Below are 18358 nucleotides of genomic sequence, written 5' to 3' on the forward strand. Positions count from 1 at the left end.
AAATGCCAAGTATTATGCTAGAATACAAAGGTGAGGTAGACCTGGTCCCTACCCTCATTAAGATTTTCAATCTAATGTGAATACAATTAAATAAGCAATTGTAAATGTAAAAATGATGCTTACAAAAGAATGTATAATACGATCCTATTTCTGTTCACTAAAAAAATACACATTAAAATGGTACTCAGCCAATAGATATTTTGTCAGGTGACATATTTTTTAATGTCTCTTAAAAACAAAACTAGGCTGTTTTTATAATCATAAGCCTCCTAATTATTTGGTTTCTTTTGGATCAATGGAACTAGATTGGAAAAAAAAAATTGAAGCACTAGTAGCAAAAGAATTGTGCCTAAGTGTTACCAGGAAAAATGCAAAAGCTTGCAAAATTATAAATATACTGTGTCAGTTTGAATGTATTACGTCCTCCAAAATGCTATTATCTTTGATGTAATCTTGTGTGGGCAGACATATCAGTGTTGATTAGATTGTAATTCTTTGAGAGTTTCCATGGAGATGCGCCCTACTCAACTGTGGGTGATGACTCTGATTGGATAGTTTCCATGGAGGTGTGGCCCTGCCCATTCAGCATGGGCCTTGATTAGTTTACTAGAGCACTATAGAAGCTCAGACAGAAGGAGCGAGCTTGCTACAGCCAAGAGGGACACTTTGAAGAATGCACAGAGGCTGAGGGAGTAGCTGCAGAAGAGAGGCAGTCTGAAGACGGCCAACGAAAGTGTACTCTTGCTCCGGAAAAGCTAAGAGAAGACAAACACCCCAAGAGCAACTAAGAGTGACATTTTTGAGGAACTGCAGCCTAGAGAGGAACGTCCTGGGAGAAAGCCATTTTGAAACCAGAACTCTGGAGTAGACACCAGCCACATGCCTTCTCTGCTAACAGAGATTTTCCTGACACCATTGGCCATTCTCCAGTGAAGGTACCCAATTATTGATGTGTTACCTTGGATACTTTATCGCCTTAAGACTGTAACTTTGCAACCAAATAAACCCCCTTTTATAAAAGCCAATCCATTTCTGGTGTTTTGCATTCTGGCAGCATTAGCAAACTAGAACATAAACTTTCTAGAAATAACATCTTAATTTGCTCCTTAAAACCTTTCTAAAATCCCTAAAAGATTGATTCAGTCTTAGATTCTTCCCTCATTCAAATTTTCATTCCCTGAATTTCAGTTTTCTTTTCTAAAAACTGTTTATTTCAATTAACTTACTTTACAGAAATAGTGGCAACAACCATTTCACATGACAGGTATGTATATTTACGTAATATTTACAAAGAAAAGTCTAGAAGGAAATAAAATATATGTATGCATAAGTAAGTCAAGCAAGGGCTAATAGTAAGAGGCAATTTCAAGACAGGTAATATTTAAGTGGTTAAAAAAAAAAAACCTTTAACTAGCAAGAAGACAAAAATGAATCTCATGTGACCATACTGAATTCATATGTATCTTGAGATGGATTATATTCTTCAACATAAATTTATTCACTAATGATTATGAAGTTACATCTTTGGGGTAACTTATCTCTGTCTTTTTAGGGCCTCGCATTCAAGTGCTTCAATAAATGTTAGTTTTTTTAAACATCCATAAAATGCACAACAAACCTCTACCGAGCATTTATGGGTGGTTTGTAAAAATAACCAGAATAATCCAATAAAGGCAGAAAATGAACTATGGGATAAAGGTAAAAACAGAAACTCACTCAACAGAATACCTATTTAAATTACAAAGTCTTTGTTATTTATATACACTGTACTTCGGTGTGTGTTTTTGTTTTACTATTTTTGTTTTTGGAATCAAATGTAAGTCTTAACTGATCACTTACCTTCAAACAGGTAAAGAATTTTTCTCTCCTCTTTATAGATGAGGTTACTGATCCAGTGAAATTAGATGACTTGCACAAAGTCAAATTAGTGAAGAGATGGGTCTTGGCTCCTAGCCCAAAGCTTTCTTACCAAAACTGCCTCTTAAGAGGTTCTAAAAGTATAAAAATGAAATTTAAAAGCACATTAAATATAGATATAGATTTAGCCTTATTACAGTGGTAAAAGCACATGATAGTGTATGCATTCATCACATACTATACAGAGAAAAGTGACAAATGTTTATGATTTAGAAGGAGACTAAATAATGTCATATTCCAATGGGGGGGATATATTAAATAAATAGAATTAAAGACTAGAGTAAACAGAGGTTTTGATTTATTGCACCCAAGTTTTACCATATCTCTCCTCCTCTAATTAACTAAGAAGGGTTCAGTTTAAAAGCTTACATTTTTCAGCAATGAGACTGCAGGAAATAGGGTATTTTCCTGTTAAATCTTTCTTTACTCATAACACCACTTTTAAAATTAACCGTGGTCCCAGTGTCCATCAAAGATCAATAAGAAGAAATATTCCAAATTATTTCTTGAAATCCCACTATCCATCAGCAAAATACAAGGTGCTTGGCTCATGTGCAAACTCACTGGTGAACCTAATCAATTATTTCTAAAGAGTCCAAAGAGAAAATAAGCAAATAAAATAAATTTAAATGTTCCTTCTTTACATTTTCATTTAAGATAAAATCATCTATGCGGAAGAGAGATCATATGCTTGTTGTATGTTGGAAAGGACTGTTATTAACACAGCATGGCAAAAAAACAAACAACAGATGGAATACTAACTGCCTGCATTTACTGGCAAGTTACTAGTCCCTGTGAGTCTCAATTTCCTACCTAGAAAATTAAGCTAATACTACTTCATAGATTTACTGACAAGATGAAAATAAGAATGAATGCAAAGTGGCTAGCACAGTGTATGGCAACAGTAGATGCTCAATAAATATTAATACCCTTCCCTTCTTACTCCTGTAATGAAAATCTATTCTGCAAACACCCAAAAGCAAGAAACCAGTTTGACAGACAACCTTTAAACGTCGATTTTTGAAAGACTGCCATTGTAGCTCTCTTCTGAGTATTACCATAATCAAAGCTCTGATACAGTTGAAGTTCAAAGGAAGAAATACATCCAGTAAAGAGGAACACAATCTCTCCCTCCCAGCCATTAAAACAGATCTGTTGCAAAAGACCCAGATTCCTTTCTTGGAGGTACTGCTTTGAGCCAGGAGTCTTGGGTTGGCTGCTTCTTACTGTCAATGTCAAAATCTTGACAGCAAAAAGGGATGAAGTGGAGAAATATAAATAGCTTCTGGGTTTCTCCAAGGTAGTAGTGACACGGACAACAGGTAACCTGGTCCTCAACTCCTTTTTTCCCTTTGAGAATGAGTCAATGGTTCATTGAGGGTCAAAATAAAGTAATTAGATGTATTTCCAGGTGAGCTGGACTCTAATCCTTCCCTGCATCAAAACCATCATTATAGACTTTAGGGTCCTGATGCCAATATCCATATCCATAGAAAAGGACACCCACCTGTCAAGGAAACCATTATACTTCCTTTTGTTTGGATCTTAACAGTATCTTTGCTAATAGATACATTTGCTTATCTATATCACGCAATAAACATATCTATTAAAATTACAAAGACTTCATTATTCACACACACTGTACTTCAAATAACTAAAATATGTGAAAAAGCTCTCCCAAAAATAAAAGCCTGCAACTGCTGTCTCAGTTGCCATTAGGTTGCTTTAGAATTTTAAAATCAGAATTCTGGGACCAGAAATGATCTCAGAGGTGATTTGGTGCGACTTCCTATTTTTATAAAACGTTATGAAATAGCAAGGGAAAGTTAGCCAACTTGGCCAAGATCACCTGGCAGAGTCAAGATTGGAATCTGGCCATCTAACTCAATTAAGTCTACTTTCCACTATATCATGCTTTTAAAAAATGTTTTTTAGGTTGAAAATCATTAAAATGTGCAAAGGTTAATTTTATACACCAACTTGCCTAGGTTATGGTTCCAATACTGGCCTAGATGTGGCTATGGAATATTTTGTAGATGGGATTAGCAGCTACAATCAGTGGACTTTAAGATTACCCTCAATAATGTGGGAGGGCTTCATCCAATCAGTCGGAGGCCTTAATATTCTAACACCTGTTTCATGCCACATTTAGCAAATTTTCCCTTAGCAGACCTTCAAGCATTTACAAAAAGTTCCTTATCTATCACTCCAAATGCAGTCAACTCAATTATTAAGTAAATACTTAAAAGAGTATCTGCTCTAAGGAGTATTTTCAATGCCTTTAAAAATCCTACACTTGATTGCTCCAGTTACCCAATACTTAAACTGTGCACACTCCAGCATCTAAAGGGACCTACCTTAGAAAGTGAAAACCAATTTCAATATTAGCTTAACTAAAGCAAAATTAGTTTGGTATGTCTACCAAGATGCACAAGACACTGCTAGTGATCTTGTTGCTGATTCTCTATATTAGTGTCCATAAATAATAATACAGTTCTGAAAGGTACCCTAATTGGTTTAATTGTGCATTTCCTTTCCATGGTATTTATGGAGCACAAATTAGGCTGAGGAAAGGCATCCTAAAAGGGTATATAAAAAATGTGTGATATGCACTGTAAGTACCTCAGGAGATCAGAGAATGGTAAGCAAACCTGGGCTTAAGCCTTGAAAAATGGGTAAAATTAGGATAAAAGGAAGAGAACAGCATGAGTAACCACAAGGTGACAAAAATGAATTTTTGACTCATACTAAAAAGTTGTTCCAGATCATGAAGGGTTGAAGAACAAGATGAGAAACAGAAGATTCCATGAACACCCTAACTCCAAGAGTGGAGAACTGCAAATATTACTTGAGATTTCATTACTAACTCTAAATTTTCATAGTTTTATTTTAATTTTCAACCCTATTAACAGACGATCATTAGTTGAATATTTTAAGTTTCATGAAGCAAGAACTCACACTCGGTTTAAATAAAGATGAATCTTGAGACAGTTTCTACGAGGGAAAAGAAGCAAAATTCTGGATATTACCTGAATCCAATTACTTAACAGAATCCACCTGTGAAGGCCTTAAGAAACAAACTATTAAAATACGTTGTAAATTATAGGTTATCTGATCCAAATCATATCATACCACTAGTCATACTGCTTTTAACCAATTCCAAAAAGCAACTGTCTAACTCAGTCTTTAAACTTTCCTATAGGGAAAACCAACAATCTCCTTCAAACAAAATCAGCCATCAAAAACATCACCATTTTAACACAGCCCCCCCCCCTTTTTTTTTACAAAGGTAGTATATCATTTTATATTCATATGCTTCATTGGACTTAATAGCCTTAATAAAAGGCTTAGATGGTAGCTCTTAATTGTGTAAAACACATATTATCCAATTTAGGAGTTCAGTGGACACTGAGAATTTCAACAGGGTCTGTCTTCCAGAAATCAGAATAATGGTCCGTGTTCTCTGTCCCTCGTTCTCTTTACCTCGATATTGTAAAATAATTGCCATCTTAAGGCTGTTGCCAGCACCAACCACAATAACCACATGTGCTCACTGTGTGACCACTGAACAGGTGCAACAAGGAAGTACCATCTTTCTCATCCTCCCACCCCCCCAAACCGAAAGGTTTCCCCTAGCACCTAATGATCTGTCATCTAAGAGAAAACAATATTACGACAAGCAGGAACTTTCTCCTCTCCTAAATGTCAGGGGTTGCTGGCTTAACAGAACCGGCCAAGGAGCAGGATTCACCGGCCTCGCTTTGCTCGGCGGCGCGAAGGTGGTGGAGCATCAGCCCGGAATTGGTGGGTACACCTTCCTCACTAGTGGGCACCCCCTGCCCGGGGGCCAAGGCTAGGACTCCCGCCCCGGTCCCGGTCCTGCCCCCATCACCGCCTGCTCCCCAACAAGAGCGAGCCCGCTCCCCCACTGACCTCGGAGAAAGCTCGGGTGCCCTGTAACGAGTGCAGCGGAGGAGGGGACCCCGAGCCTCAAGCTCCAGCTGGAAGCCCCCTCCCCACCAGTGCCCAGCCACTCTGCGGCCCCCGCCATCCTCACACTGCCGCGACAGAACGGAAGAAACGTGAGCCTTTTCTCAGGACCCGCCCCAGGTCTCCTGCCGTGCTGACCTGCGCCCATCCGGAGGCCACCGGCCTTACCTTCCTCCGAGTCGGCACGCGACGCGGCGCCTGCCGTGCACCCACAACGCACAAACCTGTCTCGCCAACCCTCCGTCTCTCAGCCAACCTGTCGCGCCCGCCTCCTCGCTGCCATGGCGACGGTCCCCGCCTCCCGGCCTCCGCTGATTGGCCCAGCTCGGGATCGCGGAGAGCATCGATTGGCCGAGCAGGAGACGAGGCCGCGCCGACTAGCTAGGAGGCGGGCGCGATGGAACGCAAGCCTTGGGGAGGTTGAGCCAACAGGGACGTGGCGTTCTGCGACACGGGTGGAGAAGCCGCACCTCTTCCTTCTCTCGCGTTCCCAGAGGAGCCTGTGGAGCAGGAGTTGGGCGGGTGAGGTGTTATCCCCAGGCAGGGACAAAACCGCAGGGATCGCTTCCCTAACGGGCGCAGGCCCGCGCCGTCGTCACCAGATGGGTCGGAGACAGTTTGTGAGGCTCATTTTAGCCTGCAGGCCTCGCTCGGGTCTGATACCCCGGAACTCCTCCAGGGGCGGGAATCTTCCTCGTATTTGTAACCTCACCCTACCCCTGTTATGCTGGACCATCGGGCACTGTAGCGCGTTTGCATTTAGTCCACCTTTGCTCAAGTCCATCATCAGACATCTCTTTTCACCCACCCCTCATAGAATTCAGGCATCTATTTCAAACCCCTCAATTTAGAATTGGTGAAACCGAGGCTGGAAGATACACATGGATCGAGGGTTAGAGAAGATTTTGGAGTCTCAAAGCTGGTTTGGAAGCTTGTGTCTGCTAATTAGTAGCAGCTCTCTGAGCTTTTTTTCTCATCTGTAAATATAGGTATTATGTATACCCCAGGCTTGTTAGTAAAGATTAGATGAGATAACATTAAAAAAAAAAAAAAAAAAAAGCAGATTGTGCCACATTAGTCATGGTAGTAACTATTATCAGTTACACAGGGCAGCAGCCGAGTGCATCCACGCGGAGCTAGACTGCCTCTGTTGCTGTGACACTTATCTACCGCTAACCAACTCCATAACCAACTTCACTTAAACTTTCTATGCTTCAGTAACGCGGGTAATAAAACGGCTCTGGTCCTTGCAGCATAGCAAAGTAATAGAAAAGAAACTAGCACATAGTAAATGCTCAATAGATGTTGCCCATTTGCAGGTAAGTGGCTGAGCTAGAACCATAATTCAGATCTCTTGATTCAAAGGTCAGTAGTCTTTACTCTTAAATACCTCTCATTCATATACTTAGACAAATACTTCACAGTTAAGCTCCTCTTTGAGATTCAAGAGAAGGGGTCACTCATCCATGCTATTTAAATCAAGATCTCAACCTCTACTTTGTCATCATGAAAGTCCAAGAATATAGCAGCTCTGCCACCACTGAAGGTTTAATAGCAGAAGCAAATGTAAGGTAGACTGCAAGCACACTGAAGGCAGGAACTATCTTGTACATTTTTATTATCCAGTATCTAGCACAGAGCCTAACATACAGTGCCTGAACTAGGCACTGAAATTTGGGATAGATCCTTTTAAGAGTAAACCCTGACAGATCTGGTAATAATTGATCTGGATTACTTATAGTAATCCAATAGAGATGAAGAAGAGCTGGGAAATGAGAAGATTGGATGAGTCCAGCAATATAATGAAAGAAAAAGAGTAATGAACACAAGATTGGTGTCTGATGACATTATTCGCAGTAATATTCAGGGGCAAAAGAAAAAGAAGACAGGGAAGAGAGGGCAAACAATAAACAAGATGCAGGACTGGAAGAAAGAATTGAGGAAAATATTTCGGAATGTCATGTGCATATAAAGCAGGAAACTTCAGCTCTTATATTAATATAAGGATTCTTTTGTAGTAGAGAAAAATAAGGATGTTAATAGTGAGCCCTGGAAATACACTATGATTTGAGGGACTTAAAAGGAAATGTCACATTGCTTAAAGTAAAACAAAACTTGGGCGTTTCACCCTGATGGGGAGGAGGGCTGAAGAAACTATGTTGTCCTACGGAAAGGAACATAAGCTTTGGAGTTGGAATTGGGCCCCAACCCTGGCTCTACTGCTTATTACATGTGTCTGGTCATGAATATAGCTGCCCCATATTACATCTCTGCTATATTCTTGGACTTTCATGATGACAAAGTAGAGGTTGAGATCTTGATTTAAATAGCATGGATGAGTGACCCCTTCTTTTGAATCTCAAAGAGGAGCTTAACTGTGAGGTATTTGTCTAAGTATATGAATGAGAGGTGTTTAAGAGTAAAGACTACTGACCTTTGAATCAAGAGATCTGAATTATGGTTCTAGCTCAGCCACTTACCTGCAAATGGGCAACATCTATTGAGCATTTACTATGTGCTAGTTTCTTTTCTATTACTCTGCTATGCTGCAAGGACCAGAGCCGTTTTATTACCCGCGTTACTGAAGCATAGAAAGTTAAAGTGAAGTTGGTTATGGAGTTGGTTAGCGGTAGATAAGTGTCACAGCAACAGAGGCAGTCTAGCTGTCTAACTTGGCCTCATGCGGTTTCTGACACTGAGTGCCAACAAATATTGAATGAGTGAATCTCTCTGAAGAGGTAGCATATCATAGTTGCTAAAGAGCATGAACAGTGAAGCCAGTCTGCCTGGATTAAAAACCCAGCTCCTACCCATATTAGTTGAATGTATTCTGACAAGTTTCTTAACCTCACCATAGCAGTTTTCCCATCTGTAAAATGGAGACAATAATATTTCCCACCTCATACAGTTGTTGTGAAGATTAAATGAGTTTACATTTGTAAAGCATTTTAGAGTAGTACCTGCTATATAGTAAGTGCCATATTAATATTGGATAGAATATTGGTCTCAGTTTCTCCATCTGTAACATTGGGATCATAATAATTGAATTTATTATAAGAATTCAAATGATATATGTAAAGTGCTAGAGAGGAAAGGCTCAATAGATTTTATTTCCCTTCCTTCCTCACCTGTTAAGTTATAATCCCTTCCTGACTATTGCTGCCACTACTGTCAAGGGACTATTGCCTACCTGGTCTAAGCAGGAGCACAGTAGCTCCTTGATTTCTCATGGCTCAACTGGGAAGCCCAAAGTGGGTTTACTGGAAGCCAGGAGAAAATAAAAGGGAAACAATTCCAGTGAATCATCTGATGTGAAGCTGCCCCATATTACATCTCTTGCTACTCCAGAAAAAAAAAAAAAAGTGTCAAAGAGATTCTGGCTTTTTAATACCCCTTTTCACTTCCTCTTTTAGGATCCTACAGAACATCAACTGGCCGGTTAGTTACAACAGCAATTTCTTCATTATGTTTAGAAGAGGGGAGGAGGAGATAGGAGCACTTACTCCCAAGAGACAGTAAGTAGTCAGAAACAAGAAAACTCAATGGTTAACTCTGCATGGGAGCCAAGACTTGCCGGTTATACTAAGGTCTGCATCAGAGGTCCGCAAACCATGGTCTGCAAGCAATATCAACCCACCTGTTTTTGTAAATAGTTTTATTGGAACATAGCCACACTCGTGTTATTTATGGCTTCTATTGTGCAATAATGGCAGAGTTGAGTAGTTGTGACAGAGAACATATTATCCTCAAAACCAAAAATATTTACTACCTAGCCCTTTACAGAAAAAAAAAAAAAATTGCTAGCTCCTGGTCTAGATAATTCACCTAGGATCATCTTTTTAATATCCACAGTGCAAAACTTCTTCACTTTCACTAAATCCTTTAATTGGTTGCTTCTTAAAGTTTAATGTGCATACACATCACCTAGAGATCTTGTTAAAATGCAGATTCTTATTCAGTAGGTCTATGAAGGGGTCCAAGATACTGTACTTCTAGCAAGTTCTAAGGTGATGCCAATGCTACTGGTCCATGGATCATACTGATCCATCGATTTTATCAGTAATTCTTCCCTGTCTTTTCTTCTCTTGTTATCCATCTTGATTTCTCTGATTCATCAATAAAATCATTCTCATACAAACATCAAACCCCTTGCCTTTTTTCCCCCCTTTGTTGCCCTCAAAAAACAAGCTCTGGATGAACCCACCCTACACCTTCTCCTTGTCTATATCAGTGCAGCTCCACATCACAGGAGGAAAATCACACATCCAGTTAACTAGTGTCTCTAAAGTCATGATCACCACTTCACACAGTCCCTAGCACTACCCAACAATCCTCTAGCATGCTGCGTCTCCCACATCCTCATTGAGCATTCTATACCTTCTCCTTGCTCCTCAAACCTCCCATCCATCTTCCTGCTCATTTTTCAGCAGATGATTCTGAATCAGTTTTGCTGAAAATCTCCCTGTATCTATTAAGGAACTCTGGTTTTAAAGCAAGATTTCTCAATAGCAACACTATTAAAATTTGGGGACAGATTAATCTTTGTTATGAGACATTGTCGTGTACATTATAGGATATTAGCAGTATACCTGCCCTCTCCCCACTAGATGCCAATAACACCCACCCCCAGTTGTGACAACCCCAAATGTCTCCAAATATTCACTCTGTCCCAAATTGCCATAAGTCCTTTGGGGGACAAAATCCCCTTCAGTTGAGAACCACTGGCAACAGAAACAAACTCCAACTAATTTAAAGGAAAAAAAGGATTTATTGAGAGGATAATGTATTAACTCACAGACAGGCCTTGGATAGGATAAGAATTCCAGAGAGGAGATCTTGGGTCATTGACATTAACCTCCTCTGTTTTTGGGTATTCCTAATTGATGTTCAGATTTTTAGTGGGAAGAATCTAAGTCCTTTGTAGGACAGATATTCATCTCTGCATCTTGGGGAATGCAGTCTGTAACCAGAATCAAGCTAAAGAGAGGTGTTCAGCAGACAAAAGGAATAGCCACCACACTTCCTTCATATTCTGTATCATGAATATTTTCAGCTAAAGTGACATAAAACCTGACTACAGAGGCTTCAATAAATTAGTTTATTTTTGTATTATAAAAATAAGTCTGGGGAGAACCTAAGATGGCGGCTAGGTGAGACAGGGCAAAAAAACACCTCCGTGAAAAATACTAGATAAAAACCAGAAAGTGACCCAGAACACTGCTTCCAGCATAGCACAAGCCAGACAAGATCTACTAAATCCATAGGGACCATGCATTTGGTGAAACCAGGAATCTGCATCCTGAAACGAGTGAGTGAGCCGGCTGAAAGTCCGGCGGCCGCGCTGCAGTGTGGGGAAATGGTGGGCTGACGTTTGGAGATGGACTAGTTCTTTAAAAAAAAAAAAAGCCCAGGAGCAGCTGCAGATACGACGGAGAGAGTCATGCATTGAAGCATGGCGGGAGTGGGCTGGGCTAACGCCTTGGTGTCTGGCGTGGAGGATACCCCATCCCACACCCACTGCTGATTGTCTCGAGACCAGGGGAGCAGAGAGGAGCCAAAAGGAGAAAAAAAAAACATTCCTTGCAGCCATTCCCCCAGCGGGCAAGGGACGCTCCTGCCCGGGCTGGACCCACAGCCCAGAGCCACGCCAAGAAACCCAGTGCGATGGGGAGTCTTTGCTGCAGCACTGCACAAATGCCACAATATCGTCCATGTACAGTGGCCTTTAGTGTACCCACAGCTGATTGTCCCAGAGCTGGGAAAGCGGAGCTGTGCAAAAAGGAGGAAGTTAACCTGTCCCATTCAACCATCTTTGAAGCGGGCTGGGAACGCCACTGCACGGCCTGGCGACCAAGGGCTTCCCTGGAGGCCAGCACACACTTGTGACATGGCACAGCCCTCCCTCAGCAGAGGTCCTAGAAGAGCACAGCTGGGAAGGGGGACCCGCTCGGAAACCCCAGGGACCCTACATGAATACCAAGGACTTTGGGTCAGGGCAGAGACGATCTATGGAAAGACTGAAATGAAGGCTTAAGCTCCTTCAACAGCCTTAAATCTCCGGGGACACCTGGGAGGTTTGATTATTAAAGCTGCCCTGTCTCCCTAACCACCCAGCCACACGCCCCACATTCAGGGCGGACAGCACCAATAACACTCTCAAACTTGGTGCAGCAATTGGACCTCACAAGAATCAGACTCCCACACACCACAAAGACAAAGTTGGGGAGAACTGACTTGAGGGGATACGTGACTCACAGATGCCATCTGCTGGTTAGTTAGAGAAAGTGTATGCCACCAAGCTGCAGTTCTGATAAATTAGGGGGATCAAGTAAAGCAAATGCCAAGAGGCCAAAAACAACAGAAAATCTTAAAGCATATGATAAAACCAGACAATATGGAGAACCCAAACCCAAACACCCAAATCAGAAGATCAGAAGACACACAGTATTTGGCACAATTAATCAAAGAACTACAGACAGGCAACAAGAGCATGGCACAGGATATAAGGGACATGAAGAAGAGTACGGCACAGGATATAAAAGACATAAAGAAGACCCTTGAAGAGCACAAAGAAGAAATTGCAAGAGTAAATAAAAAAATAGAAGATCTTATGGAAATAAAAGAAACTGTTGGCCAAATTAAAAAGACTCTGGATACTCATAATACAAGATTAGAGGAAGTTGAACAACAACTCAGCCTCCTCGAGGACCACAGAACAGAAAATGAAAGAATAAAAGAAAGAATGGGGAAAAAAATCAACAAAATCAAAATGGATCTCAGGGATACGATAGATAAAATAAAACGTCCAAATTTAAGACTCATTGGTGTCCCAGAAGGGGAAGAGAAGGGTAAAGGTCTAGAAAGAGTATTCAAAGAAATTGTTGGGGAAAACTTCCCAAACCTTCTACACAATATAAATTCACAAAGCATAAATGCCCAGCGAACTCCAAATAGAATAAATCCAAATAAACCCACTCCAAGACATATTCTGATCAGACTGTCAAATACTGAAGAGAAGGAGCAAGTTCTGAAAGCAGCAAGAGAAAAGCAATTCACCACATACAAAGGAAACAACATAAGACTAAGTAGTGACTACTCAGCGGCCACCAGGGAGGCGAGAAGGCAGTGGCAGGACATATTTAAAATTCTGAGAGAGAAAAATTTCCAACCAAGAATACTTTATCCAGCAAAACTCTCCTTCAAATTTGAGGGAGAGCTTAAATTTTTCACAGACAAACAAATGCTGAGAGATTTTGCTAATAAAATCAGATACTAAAGGGAGCCCTACCGACAGAGAAGCAAAGAATAGAGAGATACAGAGAATTTTAACAGACTTATACAGAACATTACATCCCAGGTCACTAGGACACACATTCTTCTCTAGTGATCACGGATCTTTCTCCAGAATGGACCATATGCTGGGACATAGAAACAGGCCTCAATAAATTAAAAAAAAAAAAAAAAAGAATTTGTTCAAAGCACATTCTCTGACCACAATGGAATACAAATAGAAGTCAATAACCATCAGAGACTTGGAAAAACCACAGACACCTGGAGGGTAAAAATGAGGGGGAGATGAAAACATTCCCAGATAATCAAAAGCTGAGGGACTTCACCACCAGTAGATCAGTCCTATAAGAAAAGCTAAAGGGAGTTGAGCAGGCTGAAAGGAAGGGACACTAAACAATTGACTGAAACTACATGAAGAAATAAAGATTACCAGTAAAGATCACATGGTAAATATAATTACCAATACTATTGTATTTTTGATTTGTAACTCCACTATTTCCTTCCTACAGGATCTAAAATACATAAACTGTATTGATTAATCAGTGGTTTTGGACTCAATGTAAAATATGTAATTTTTGACAAGAACTACATAAAGGTGGGGGAAGGAAGGAGTAAAGGAACATAGTTTATGTGTCATATTGAAGTTAAGTTGGTATCAAAGAAAAACAAGATTGTTATAGATTTAAGATGTTAATTTAAGCCCCATGGTAAACACAAAGAAAGTATCAGAGAATATGACCATAGAGATGAAAAGTAGAGTAGGGGTTCTGAGAAGTGGGGGAAGGGGCAATGGGGAGTTAAGAAATGAGTGTAGGGTTTCTGTTTGGAGTGAAGGGAAACTTCTAGAAATGGATGGTGGGATCATAGCACTGCAACATTCTAAATGTGATTAATCCCACTAATGGAATGCAAAGAAGGGGGTGGAATGGGAAGATTTAGGCTGTGTATATGTTTCCACAATTAAAAAAAAGAAAAAGACAGTCTAAATAGATGACAATTAAATGCCAAGGATGATCCTGGATGGGATCTGAGGATGGAGGAGAGGAGGCTGAAAGGGATGCAGATGGGACATAAGGGAAAAAAAAAGGAAATATAGAGTGTAAGCTTTGTATCAATGTTGAATTTCTTGAACTTCTTAGCTGCGCTTAATGAGATTGCATAAAAGAATGTTCTTGTCCATGGGAATTGTATATGTGAATTATAGTGTTTGTTCAAGGATGTGTGCAGCTTGCTCTCATATGTTCAGAGGACAGAGCAATAGATGATGGATGATAGATAGGGAGGAAGGGAGGGAGAGAGGGAGGGAAAGAAAGAAATGGTGGTGTGACAGGATGTTAAAGGTGGTGGATTGGGGTATCGGGAGGGGGGTCGGGGTATGCTGGGATTCTATGTATGGGGTTTGAACTGTTTTTGCAACTGTTCCTGTAAGTTTGAATTTATTTCAAAATAAAATTTCTTAAAATAAAAAAATGAAAATAAATAAAAAATAAAAATCAGTAATATATGAAATGACAAAGTAGAATAAAGAATAGGTATGCAGAAATCTGAAACACATAGGTAATTTTTCCAGACTAATTTCAAGTTGATATAAAATTAAAAATGTGTATAATAAACAAGTACAATTAATTTTATAACTAATATGTATGTGGTCCTTAGGTATATAGTTAAATTAAAATATTCATGCTTAAAAAAAATCTTCAATGAAGATTTACCTAATGCATAGTGTGTATATTAACTTAAAATTGTATTTTGAGAAATTGTACTGAAAGATTAAAACCAGATAAACAACACTCTTTGTTTTTGGAGGAGGAAATAAAAAGAGGCTGTGAAAGTATTAATCCTTCCTCAAAATGGAAAATCTTATTATCCATAGTAAAAGTCTAATGGTTTTCTACTTTAAATTTGGCACATTATTTTCAAAGCAGGAATGAAAGGTAATAATATCATTGAAGGGACTAAATAAAATAATGTTCCATTAGATTTTTAAATGTCTTACAAGATACAAAAATTAAAACTCTTTATAAAAAATAATGTCTGTCAGGATGTCTAATGAAACAGAATTACTAAAAGAAATAAAATAAGGTAATATATGAAAAAAAAAATAAAAAAAATAAGTCTGGAGGTGGGCAGTTGCCTGCATTGGTTCCATGGCTATACAGTATCATCCCAGTCTCTTTCCATTCTTCAACTCTGGCTTTTCACACACCATACATTCACACACCATACACAGACCTATTCCGAGACACTTCACACACTTTTTCACACATCATACATAGAACTACTCCATACATACACACTTATATACATACATAGACCTACTCCATACATATACACTTTTTCACACTTTTAAACACACACTTTTTCATACACCATACATAGACCTACTCCGAGACACTTAATCAGATTATCAAATCTCAAGACAAAGAGAGAATTCTGAAAGCAGCAAAAGAAAAGCTTGATATGTGCAGACTTCTCAGTTGAAACCATGGAGGCGAGAAAGCAGTGGTATGATATATTTAAGATCCTGAAGGAGAAAAACTGCCAATCAAGAATTCTATATCTGGCAAAACTGTCCTTCAAAAATGAGGGAGAGTTTAAAACATACTCAGACAAACAGACACTGAGAGAGTTTGTGAACAAGATACCTGCTCTTCAGGAAATACTAAAGGGAACACTACAGGCAGATAGGAAAGGACAGGAGAGAGAGGTTTGGAGCACAAATTTGGATGATGGTAGCACAATAATGTAAGTACACTGAACAAAGATGACTGTGAGTTTGGTTGAAAGGGGAAGGTTAGGGGCAGTAGGACACCAGTAGGAAAGATAGAAGATAAAGACTGTGACGGTATAATTTAGTGAAACCTAGAGCAGTCAATGATTGTGATTAAATGTACAAATATGTTTTCATATAAGGGAGAACAAATGAATGTCAACTTTGCAAGGTGTTAAAAATGGGGTGGTGTTGGGGAAAAATGCAATCAATGCAAACTAGAGACTATAGTTAACAGTAACTTTGTAATATTCTTCCATTAATTGTAACAAAGGCAATATATCAAAGCTAAATGTCTATAAGGGGGAAATATAAGTGAGGGGTATGGGATTCTTGGCATTGGTATTGTTGCTTGTCTTTTTTATTGTATTTTATTTTAATTTTATTTTTTCTTTCATTGCTTTTTAGTTGTTATTTTTTTTCTTTTTTTTTTTTTTTTCTTTTTTCTTTTTTTCACCTCTTCCCCTTTGTGGAAGAAATGGAAATGTCCTTATATAGATAGTGTTGGTGAATGTATAACTGTGATTATAGAGGAAACCATTGATTTAGTTTAGTTAGGATGGAATGTATGGTGTGTGAATAAAACCGTCAAAAAAATAAACAGAGGGATACAAGTGCTGGAGAATATGTGGAGAAAGGGATGTACCTAATCACCATTGGTGGGAAAGTAGAATGGTGCAGCCCATCTGGAGGGCAGCATGGGGTTGCCGTATGATCCTGCAGCTTGGTTATTGGGTATATACTTGGAATAACTGAAAAGAGGGACATGAATGGACATGTGCACAGTGGGGTTTATGGTGTCAGTATTCACAATTTGCAGTGGATGGGGGTGGCCTAAGGCTACACTGACTGTTAAACAGAATGTATACATATAATAGAATATTGAGCTGCTACAAGGAGTGAAGTTGTGAGGTAAATGGACATTGAGTACAGTATGTTGAGTGTAATAAACCAGAAATGAAAAGAGAAACATTATAATGCCTCACTAATATGGACAAACTATAACGTGCAATCTCTGAGAATTGAGTCTGAGAACGTAGGTTATCAGGGAATAACCTAAGGCTTACTGTAAAGGTTCCTAGAGTGTAAGTTCTTACAGCAGTTACATCTATTTCTGAATTGTAATGGTTATTTCTAAATTCTGAGATGCTGAGCTCTTTGTGTATAATCTAGTCGGTCTCTGGAACTTTGGGTATCTGTGTGATACCTGATATTCAGAGCCAGAGTCTGGCAGCTACGAATGTGAGCATTACCCCATGCAGCAAACATTAAGATATCAGACTTCAATTTGAGATATGAATGAAATGGACTTAGTTAGAACTAAGATAAATTAGACTAAAGGGTAAAGGGCAATATTGACGATGTTTTTAAAACTTCAACTTCTGTGTGAGACCAAAGTAAGAGATGTTTATTAGGTGCAAAATCTATATTTTTGTAACACACTATATAATTTAACCAGTAAGGTCAGTTTATTCAAACAACATAGTTACGTGGAACATTGAATAGGGAGTGAAATCTGTTTGGTTTGTACAGGTTAGTGTGAAGCCCCAATACATCCCAGAGTAATTTGGGCAGAGAATAAAGAAGTATTTGCAAAGCCCCCTTGAGGGACTAGGGGAAAATGTGGAAATATTAAATATCCCCACCTGGGGAATTAATGATATTCTCACAAGCATTGGGGGCTACCAATTTAGAAGGCTGAGATGTCGATCTTGGGGCTTGCCGTTATGAAGTTTGTTACTACAAAGGAGAGGCCAAACCTACTTAAAATTGTGCCTAAGAGTCACCTCCAGAGAACCTTTTTTGTTTCTCAGATGTGACCACTATCTCTAAGCCAACTCTGCAGGTAAACTCACTACCCTCTCCACTACATGGGATATGACTCCCAGGGGTGTAATTCTCCCTGGCAACGTGGGACATGACTTGTGGGGATGAGCTTGGCCCTGGCATCGTGGAAGTGAGAAAGCCTTCTTAGACCGAGAAGAGGAAGAGAAATGAAACAAAATCAAGTTTCAGTGGCTGAGAGATCTCAGATAGAGTAAGAGGTCATTCTGGAGGTTATTCTTATGCATTATGTAGATATCCCGTTTTAGTTTTTAGTGTATTGGAATAGCTAGAAGGAAATACCTGAAACTGTTGAACTGCAACCCAGTAGCCTCTATTCTTGAAAACGATTGTATAACTATATAGCTTATACTGTGTGACCATGTGATTGTGAAAACTTTGTGGCTCCCACTCCCTTTATGTATGGATAGATGAATAGAAAAATGAGGACAAAAAGTAAATGAATAATAGGGAGAGATGGGGGTATGGAATGTTTTGGGTGTTCTTTTTTACTTTAACTTTTATTCTTATTTTTTGTGTGTGTTAATGAAAGTGTTCAAAAATTGA

General features: G+C 39.4%; 1 protein-coding gene and 1 long non-coding RNA gene across 4 annotated transcripts in view; one reads left to right on the forward strand and one right to left on the reverse strand.

The window, feature by feature from the left end:
- The window catches only part of NUCB2 (nucleobindin 2), a 49621-nt gene extending 43433 nt beyond the window's left edge, over window positions 1-6188 (reverse strand). For both annotated transcript variants that reach the window (XM_037840099.1, XM_037840100.1), the window contains exons 1-2: window positions 6076-6188; window positions 1840-1991 (exon numbers count right to left, since the gene is read on the reverse strand). The gene's annotated coding sequence lies outside the window, so the exon portion shown is untranslated. The remainder of the gene's footprint in view (window positions 1-1839; window positions 1992-6075) is intronic.
- A 108-nt stretch (window positions 6189-6296) lies between these two features.
- LOC119538485 overlaps window positions 6297-18358 on the forward strand; it is a 39253-nt gene continuing 27191 nt past the window's right edge. For both annotated transcript variants that reach the window (XR_005217562.1, XR_005217561.1), the window contains exons 1-2: window positions 6297-6429; window positions 9321-9422. This is a non-coding gene — a long non-coding RNA (uncharacterized LOC119538485). The remainder of the gene's footprint in view (window positions 6430-9320; window positions 9423-18358) is intronic.

This window comes from Choloepus didactylus, chromosome 6, assembly GCF_015220235.1.
Source record: "Choloepus didactylus isolate mChoDid1 chromosome 6, mChoDid1.pri, whole genome shotgun sequence".
Classification (NCBI taxonomy): domain Eukaryota; kingdom Metazoa; phylum Chordata; class Mammalia; order Pilosa; family Megalonychidae; genus Choloepus; species Choloepus didactylus.